The sequence below is a fragment of the Trichoplusia ni genome, chromosome 2 (genome assembly GCF_003590095.1).
Source record: "Trichoplusia ni isolate ovarian cell line Hi5 chromosome 2, tn1, whole genome shotgun sequence".
NCBI classification, from domain to species: Eukaryota; Metazoa; Arthropoda; class Insecta; order Lepidoptera; family Noctuidae; genus Trichoplusia; species Trichoplusia ni.
Genome location: NC_039479.1, coordinates 20,544,665 through 20,553,712, shown reverse-complemented (window position 1 = coordinate 20,553,712; position 9,048 = coordinate 20,544,665). Strand labels below are relative to the sequence as shown.

At 34.0% G+C, this 9,048-nt stretch overlaps 1 long non-coding RNA gene across 1 annotated transcript; it reads right to left on the bottom strand.

Moving 5' to 3' along the window:
• Window positions 1-6,074: 6,074 nt before the first annotated feature.
• Window positions 6,075-7,692, bottom strand: LOC113501170. Its single transcript, XR_003401274.1, has 3 exons — window positions 7,341-7,692; window positions 6,816-6,939; window positions 6,075-6,447 (listed from the first exon to the last, which is right to left on the bottom strand). It is a non-coding gene; the product is annotated as an uncharacterized LOC113501170 (long non-coding RNA).
• Window positions 7,693-9,048: the final 1,356 nt, after the last annotated feature.

Below are 9,048 nucleotides of genomic sequence, written 5' to 3'. Positions count from 1 at the left end.
AATATGATTTTGTATGTTGTGTCTTCAAGATCAAACTATTCGTAGTGACACTCAACCCAAAGTTGCATGTAGTTCACATTGATCTCATCTATAAATATGCAACAATAAATTACTGAACGACACAGTTAATTATTACCTTGGTTCATCTGTAGCAACTAGCAACAAAAATATAAACATTCAAACAAAAAAAAAAGCCTTTCAAACAATGATATAATGTTTTCTTAAATTGGAAACATTATATAGGCCAAAAGTATTTCGGATAAAAAAGCCCAGAAAACTTGCATAAAACTGCATAATAGGTATGCTATGTGAAAGATCTATAAGACCAAAGCTATTAATGAATAAGAGCGTACGCTAGACGGTTTTTGACATTATGTATCTATTGATAGAACAATGTCTACTGATACCTGGGATTTTTCAATATTTTAACGATTTGATCGGTCTACATCCGCCATTACAGACACCGCACACGTGGTCCTTCCAAAAAATCCTTTAACAATTTGTTGTAATCTCTACTTATTTAAAATTTTCTTCTTTCGTAGCCTGGTAAAAACAGGGGAGGGAACGAGACTGAATGTGTTTCTGAAATCCCTAAGCCGACGAGGATTAGGAACATATTTTTGGAAATTTCCCTAATAAGGCTGATAATAGAGTGTAGCTGTCAGCACTTACATCCGTCATACAATGTCTGGAAAATTCATTTTGGCTGTCGGTATCGACAGCGTAACCTCATCACCAACCTCATGTAGTCTTTATTATATTTAAGTTTATGCATTTATGCCTACTGCATAATGATGATGTTTTACTTCAATGATCGTCAGGTAGGTTAACGAATAAAATACGTAATTTTTCTTTGTAAATTGGTACAGTAAATAGAACTCATGCACATAAAGTCACTTTTATGTTCATATTTTGCTTTGTCGTAACATCACAAATTACACATATCCTATACTTTAGATTTTTGTCATTGTCAATTTTTTTAAAAATCTGTCTGATATTTTTTTATTATCACGCTATTTATTTAACAGCAATTTAAAGGCAAATCATGATCAAAACACCAGGGGGCCAAGATAACACGTTTACCAACTTTTTTTATTTTGGAAATATTCCAAATGTTTGTGAGGAAGATCAGTTTTATTATTAAGAGGGCAATCAAACATGTTTCAGGAAACCGTTTATCTGGGCGCAATTTTGCAAAATCTTATATTTTATGAAACTATGTAAAATCCACAGTTACCGCGCCCGACCCTCACTTCACCAGGTCCGTCCACAAAAATAATTTGACATCTTCTTTATATCGTCAGAAAACGTCGTGTGTGAAAATAACAACTGTCTGGCTATCACTCTTCCTGAGAAACAGCCAGGTGACAGACAGACACCGGGGCCTCAGTAATATGGTTCTGGTTTACCTCTTTGGTTACAGTACAATAATAATTTTATGATACCTCATAATCAATGTGATAATTCGTCTAGCAATTTCAGGTGTAAGCCGTCCCAAGAACAGACGTGCTCGAAAATCATAACCCTTCCAATTAGAAAATGGAAAACCCTCGAAAGTAAAACATTTTTAGCAGAAATGCTAAGACTGAGTTATACCTTCTGTTATTTTTTCCCACTTGCACCCCCCCCCCCCCATTTTTAAACGGCTCGATTTGTCAAACATGTCTAAACGAACACTTGCACATAATTCACGTTTAAATTAAAATAGTTCAATTTGTTCGGAAGCATTGATGTCACAGACAGACAGGTAGGCAGATATGTCAAAGTTATAAACCTCTCTTTTTGGGATTAAATAAGCAAAACTCATTAAAACAACTGTGAAATATTTGACACCAGGATAGTATCGTAAACGATGAAATTTGTTTGATTCACACATTTGATAGTCTTTGGGCCGCTCAAGATGCCTTATAATTTTTAGAAATAAAAAGCAAATTTAAAATGTAAATAAAGTGTTTCATTTTCAATATTGCATTACATTTTTGCGATGATCGTTATTATTAAACTTCATAGTTTTTCACAACTTGAAAATCACGCAGACAAAGTCGCGGGCAACAGCTAGTTTCAAATAAAAACATAAAAAATTAGCAAGGACTTTTAATTTCTATTATATTCAGTATACAATAAGGTAGTTGATGTGTGATATGTGTATTGATGTGACTATATTATGATGAATATGAACCAAGAATTTACATTTTGTATGGATGACTTTCACAATCTTGTATCACAAGCAATTTTGAGGAATCAGCACCGCGAGGATTGCTTGCAGAATTGTGCACCTGAAAGCAATTTACGATGTTATTAAAGACAATATTAAAATTTGCCAAAATTCTAAAACAGGGCAAGGAAAGGTCCTTCTCAATTAAATATTTTGCATTCCTGAAAAGGATAAGAGGTTTCTTAATGTTTAAAAGAATTTTATTCTTGGTATGGAAGGGGAATACTCTTGGGAACCCGCTCCCTCGGGGGAAAGAACGGCTAGTGTCAGACTCTTACAGACTAAACCTAACCCCCGAGTGACGTCAGCCGCGTTTAATACCGACTCGTGGTGATGCAGTGATGCATTTTCAACAGGTGAATAATTAAAGTTATACAAAAAGTCATTGGGTCCTATTTTAGCTGACTATGACTGCGCGGATAGCCGAGTCACCACGCCAAACCCACTGTACGCGTCGTGTCGCAGGTTCAAACCCCGCGTAGGACAAGTTTTTGTGTGACCCACAAATGCTTGTTCAGGGTCTGGGTGTCATCGTGCATGTTATTTGTATGTTTGTGAAACCTCCAACGACACAGTCGGCAGTCGATTGTAAAAAAAATATCTACTAATCTCTACAATGTGGTAATATGAAGTTGACGTTATTAGTGATTCAAAATAGTTACTGATAGTTATACAATATTATACATACCTTGGCGGTGGTGGGACGTTTACTGAGAAAGCTGAATTCCCATATGTGCCAGAGTGAACCCCGTTTGTAACAACGCTTTGATGTGTAGAATGCCCAGTTTCTCGCGTTTTTCGTGACAATTGTACCGAAGCCTCTCCGTCTTGTGGAAGGCCTATCAAAATAATTGTAATACAATCAGATTTTAGGAAATACTAGCTGACCCAGCAAAAGTTGTTTTGCCTGATAAATTATATCTAGTCATATGTATTTTTAATGCCACATTAAAAAAAAAACAATCATTTTCGTGAAAAAAATAAGAAAAAAATAATTAAGAGTGGGCAACCCTGCCTTATCACTTAGTTATCACTTAGGGGTATGAAAAATAGATGTTATTCTATTCTCAGACCTACTGAATACGCATATAAAATTTGGTAAAAATCGGTTAAGTCATTTCGGAGGAGTACGGTAACTAACATTGTGACACGGGAAATTTATATATTAGAAGATTTTATAACTGATAAAAGTCAGACAAAATCGATTAAACTGGAACGCAAATCAATTTTAGTCCCATCGCTGTCTCTGTCTGATGAAAGTGTTGAGTTAAAAGAAAGTTGGGATTATAATTTAGAATAGGAAAATACGATAAATATGCATTCGAATTCCGTCGGTTCTTGTTGCGCTTCGTACTCGTAGGTAACAAAATAGGTTTATTATGGCTAGCTCATAGCGTTGCACCAGTAGCTATTTCAGATGCTTCTAACTAGAAATTTTATGATGAAAGAACCCGAAAGAAAATGTAGATTTTATTTTAGTTTCAGAATTAATGTTAATATTTTTATAAGAACTATATTTATAGTTTCAAATCCTCGAAGAATAAGCACAGTTTAAGTATTTATAATTAGTTAATAAAATAAAGGACTGAAACATTATGAGTGTACTCAAAAACAATTTAACATACCTGGGGCAGCGAATGAGAAGGCAAATAATAAAAATGTCAACAATATCACGTAACGAAACATCTTGCTTGGTCAAACTCAAAACAATAATACAACTTCATACATCGATCCCGTTACTTATGTAGAGGATATTTTTTAGATAACCTAGCCTGGTCTAGATACCAGGGTTCAGCAGGTTATTGTGAACGGGAAAACCAAGAGCTGAAATCGTACGTAGGAATATAATAGATAACATTTTTTTTTCAAAAACAAAAAAATACTACGTCTAAATAAAAACGAATGAGACAACCTTGATGAAATGTTTTGTTACCAAATGAAAGCCACTATAATTTAAAAAGAAAGGTAAGAAAAAAAAAACCATCATCCAAAATCCATCTAGCAGTTTTTTGTGTGAGCAACAAACATGCAAACATCCTCAAAAACATTCGAAGATTATTATGTATATGTTCAAAAGGGTTATAGCAAGGCTTATTTTAGCCCTTAGTTTAAAAAAATACATAAGCCTTATTTCATAGGCGTAGTCTATTGCAAAAGAATAACATATAAACTTTCACCACCCCCCCTTGCAAACCTTTTTTCCATTTAATAATTAGCCTATATCCTTTCTCAGACTATCTGTGTATCAAATTTTCTTTACAATATGCTCATGAATTTTAAAAGCGAGATAGATAAACAGACAGAGATACTTTCGCATTTATAATACTGGTATGGATTATATTTAATTTCTTAGGCGTATCTATGTAAGTCCAATTGAGATCACTCATGGACCTATACGGCAGCTCACAATGGAGTGATGACTGGGTATAAAAAGTTAAAATCTATTAAACCCATCAGTTAGATAAAAAAAATATTAGTAAGATGTTTTTGCTTTTTTAGAACAACAAAAACTACAAATTATTGTAACAAAGATAAACTATTATAAGTAAGCAACATTTTTTGTAATTAGATAAAATTTTGTTGGCGTGACAAAAGAAAAAATATATCAATTATTGTTCATTAAACTACAAGACGCACAAATAAAAATCATCATCATTCCTATTAGGACTCCGATTCTGTAGGGAAAATCTGCCAGTTAGCAAAAAGTTATTAAGTTTTTTTGTAAAAGGTTTATTGGAAAATCCTTTGTTTACCATATTTTAACACAGACAGCAGTTAACAAACCCCGACATGATGGAACAATGCTGGCATCTTTTTCTAAAATAAACCTGACAGTAAACGTCCCGTCAAAATCGGTCCAGCTATTTTTAAGATTCTCCGGGCAAACAGATTCACAGACAGCCTGACAAATGTTTTTGTACCGTATATATGCATGTAGCAAAAGAGTTCATTTGAAAATTACAAACAGACACTCCATTTTGTCTATACGTTTCCTTGTTTTATAATAAATGACTGTTATATAAAGAAATTTAATCCTTGTGTTGCAAATATTCATTACACCGCGACACAGACGAGCAAACAAATGCGTATCCAACGCAGGGATCAAATTTGCGACACGTCGCGAACTGTGGGTTTGTGGTGACATACAACCTCTCGATTATCCGTCTTACAGGTCGAAGTAACTAATTGATAAAACTTTACTCTAAATTAATAACAAAATAAACACGACATTTGTTTTTTTTTTAAGAGTCATAATTATAAAGTTGGGTTTTTTTAATTGCTTGATTCCGTCTGGGTTTTAACGGTCTTCGTCAGCTGTAGATAACATTTTATCATCGTTTTGGCACATTTAAAAGTTATTTTTGTTGCAATTTGCAATGACAGAGAGAGATGTGTATGTAGAGAGTGCGGAACTGAGTATGGAACTTATAAATCGGCTTAGGTTAATTTGAAGGATTGTGCATAACTGTGGCTAAGCACAAACACAAGTTGATCGATCAAGGGTTAAGCTACGTTTATCAGTCAATGTTTATTGTCTGACTGACATTCTTTTGATGTTTGCCTTTTATCAAGCAGTCACGTTTAGCCAAACCAGTTGTGTATCGATGTTATCAAAAGCAACGAACGAAATGTTGCAAAACCTGATCTGTTATCTTGAAAACATTTTCTAACTAGCTGTTACCCGCTCGCCCGCCTGCTACGAATCGAAATTGATAATCGCACGGGAACATTAAATCGGGATAAGAACTATCCTAGGTGTTAATCGTGGTTATAATAAACTATGTGTGTACCAAATTTTGTCTAAATCCGTTCAGTGGTTTTGCTTGAAGAATATACATCCATACATTCATACGTACAAACTTGCGTTTATTATATTATTTAGGATGACAAATAAAAATAAGATATGCTGCTCAAGTCTAGTTGCTATTTATATACTGTTAAAAATAAAAATCTTAGGATAAAAATATCTTCTTTATTTTTAACTTATGATAGTGTGATAGTAAAATAAAAATTGTAGAATTCACTGGCTGTATTATGAGTTATTAAAGGAAGACTTGCAGAAACGAGATGTCGCACCACACTGCGCCTAGCGTTGTCCTGCTCGCACAACTAAAAATCCAAGTTTAGGAGCACATGATTATTGCTGGTTCAGCATCCACATTTCGAAGTATGTTTGTCAGCATTTTATTGTTGGGATAAAGGTTGAGAAGAATCCATCTATTAAACCGCACCTGTCAAAGAAAAAATGAAAATTTTTATGTACATAATATTGAATATGAAGAATTATCGGGATCGGGTTCATAATAAATAATTAGGTTCAAAACTAATGGGCGATCCGTTAAAAAGTTAAATACGGCAGGAAACTGTTGTATCATTTTTATTGTGAATCATTCACACCAAAGTTTCCATAAACGACGTGTCGCGGGTCCAATCTTTACGTAGGAAAAGCATGTATGTGATCCACGATAATTGTTCTGAGTCTAGGTGTCTTTCTGCATTAGACTTGGATGTTTGTGAAAGCACCGAGACATAAGGATTAAATTCCTTAATACGGGAGTCGTATTTAAACATATCCATATATATAAATGTATGTGCATACTTATGAGGAACTGGCACGGTTTCTATCACGAAGCTGTTCTCGCCAAATTCTGTCCCAGATATAACGCCAACACTGATGCTCCCATGTGACGCGAAGGCATTGCCATGATTTTCTCCAGAAATCCCTAAACAACAAAATAATTATATGTTCAGTAAAGCCCCGACTTTTTTTGGAGGCACAAATTCATGTATGATTATCACTTAATTTCTGCTCTACTCCTTTTGATGATAGCTTAGCCCATATGAAGTCCTTTCAAAATAATGTATTTTTTTATCTTTATAGTATTACTAGCTGTCCCAGCAAAAGTTGTTTTGCGACACACTCACTTGAGTTCTATGGAAAAAAAAGTTGGTATGAAAAATAGACCTTGTCCAATTCCCAGACCTGCCGATATGCACACAAAATTGCATGAGAATAGGTCAAGCCGTTTCGGAGGAGTTTAATTTCGTACATCTTTACACGAGAATTGTTTATGATAGAGAAGTAAAAAAATATTCATATAGAATTACAATTAGGTTTACAAACCTGGGGCAGCCATTAAATGAGCAAAAAGAAAAAAAGTCGCCAATACGATACAACGAAACATCTTCAGTCATCTACATAAAAAAAAACCAGAATACACGACTATTTATAATGTTTTTTATCAAAAGTTTGCAATTGTTTCTCTGGACATTGAATCTTTAATTAATGATCTATTATATTATATTGTTTATCAACTCCAAGTTATTAAAAAGAGTTTGTTTTGTTATCAACCCGACAAGGTTATGAACTGCAAATTGATGATAATTTCGGTATTCGTTTTTGCAAAACATTGTAATTAGCTGTACTTGTAGTATATTTTTAGAGTTCCACATCAATGTTATTAAAATAAAGCCTATGACGTAGGCTCCATTGTCTATCCGTCTGTCAGCAGAAAATATAATTTATACTAGCTGTTGCCCGCGACTTCGTCCCGTGGGTAGAATATATAAGTTATGTTTTATACCTGTTTTTTTCACATTTTCTATTGTATCTTCGCTCCTATTAGTCGCAGCGTGATGGTTTATAGTCTAAAGCCTTCCTCGATAAATGGTCTATTCACCACAAAAATATTTTTTCAATTTGGACCAGTAGTTCCTGAGATCAGCGCGTTCAAACAAAGAAGCAAACAAACTCTTCAGCTTTATATATTAGTATAGAGTACAGATTATGATTTGAATCTTAAAAAAATCACTGACGAAAAAGGAATTCGACACCAGACTTCATACAACGTTCTGCCCGTCGCCAAGATTACAAACCGCAACGATATTCCTCATGCATTGGTCACCACAATCAAATCACTTTAAAGTACCATCAAAGTACCATCCAAGTTCAACAAAGCATGACCGGCTAAAAGGTTGAGACCCTACATAATACATATTGCAGTGATGCATTATTTATGAGGAGTGGCTTATCAACTGATTTAATATTAATGTTATAATGTTCAATAGTCGGCATCTCTAGGATGGTATTGACAAGGACTTGAAATAAAGTTATAAATTATTTGCGAAATCTATTGTCAGTATATAAGACTGGAGGGTCTGTTTGCAATATTGAAAAAAAAGTTTTTTACTATAGTAAATGCGGACAACATCACATACATTGTTCTGAACCCAAAGTAAGTTGCTAAAGCACTTGTGTTATGGAATTCAGATACAGCGAAGGTACCACAAGCACCCAGACTCAAGACAATGTAGAAATGTAAATTTTATATTAATGAGGAGACTTTAAGGCTATTTTAGAAAAAAGCGTTATTTTACTGATTAAAGCATTTTTTCTAAATACTACGCAGACAAAGATGCAGGTGCGGCAGGCAAAAGAAAATTAAAATCAGTCAGTAAATAACACAAAAAATGTTTTGATATTTTTTAGCACATACTTAAATAATTTCAAGGTTGAAATCGTAACTGGTTTCTCTATTAGACCACACTATAGCGCGAAATCTAATAAAAAAAGTATTGAATCCTTTGAATAAAAATAAAACGTGTACAAACAAACTCAGCAATGAAATGTTTATAAAATCCTTTATCCTTAAGCTCATATCTCTCGTATGAACTCGGAAACCAATACTGTGAGATATTGACTGTCAACTAATAACTCTGGGGCGTAACACTTCGATTCAAGAACGGTAAACAGCTCTGTTGAAACTTCGTGTCAGTATACGTTATCTAAGAAAAGCAAATTAATTTATACCATGATAAAAAATTACATCCTA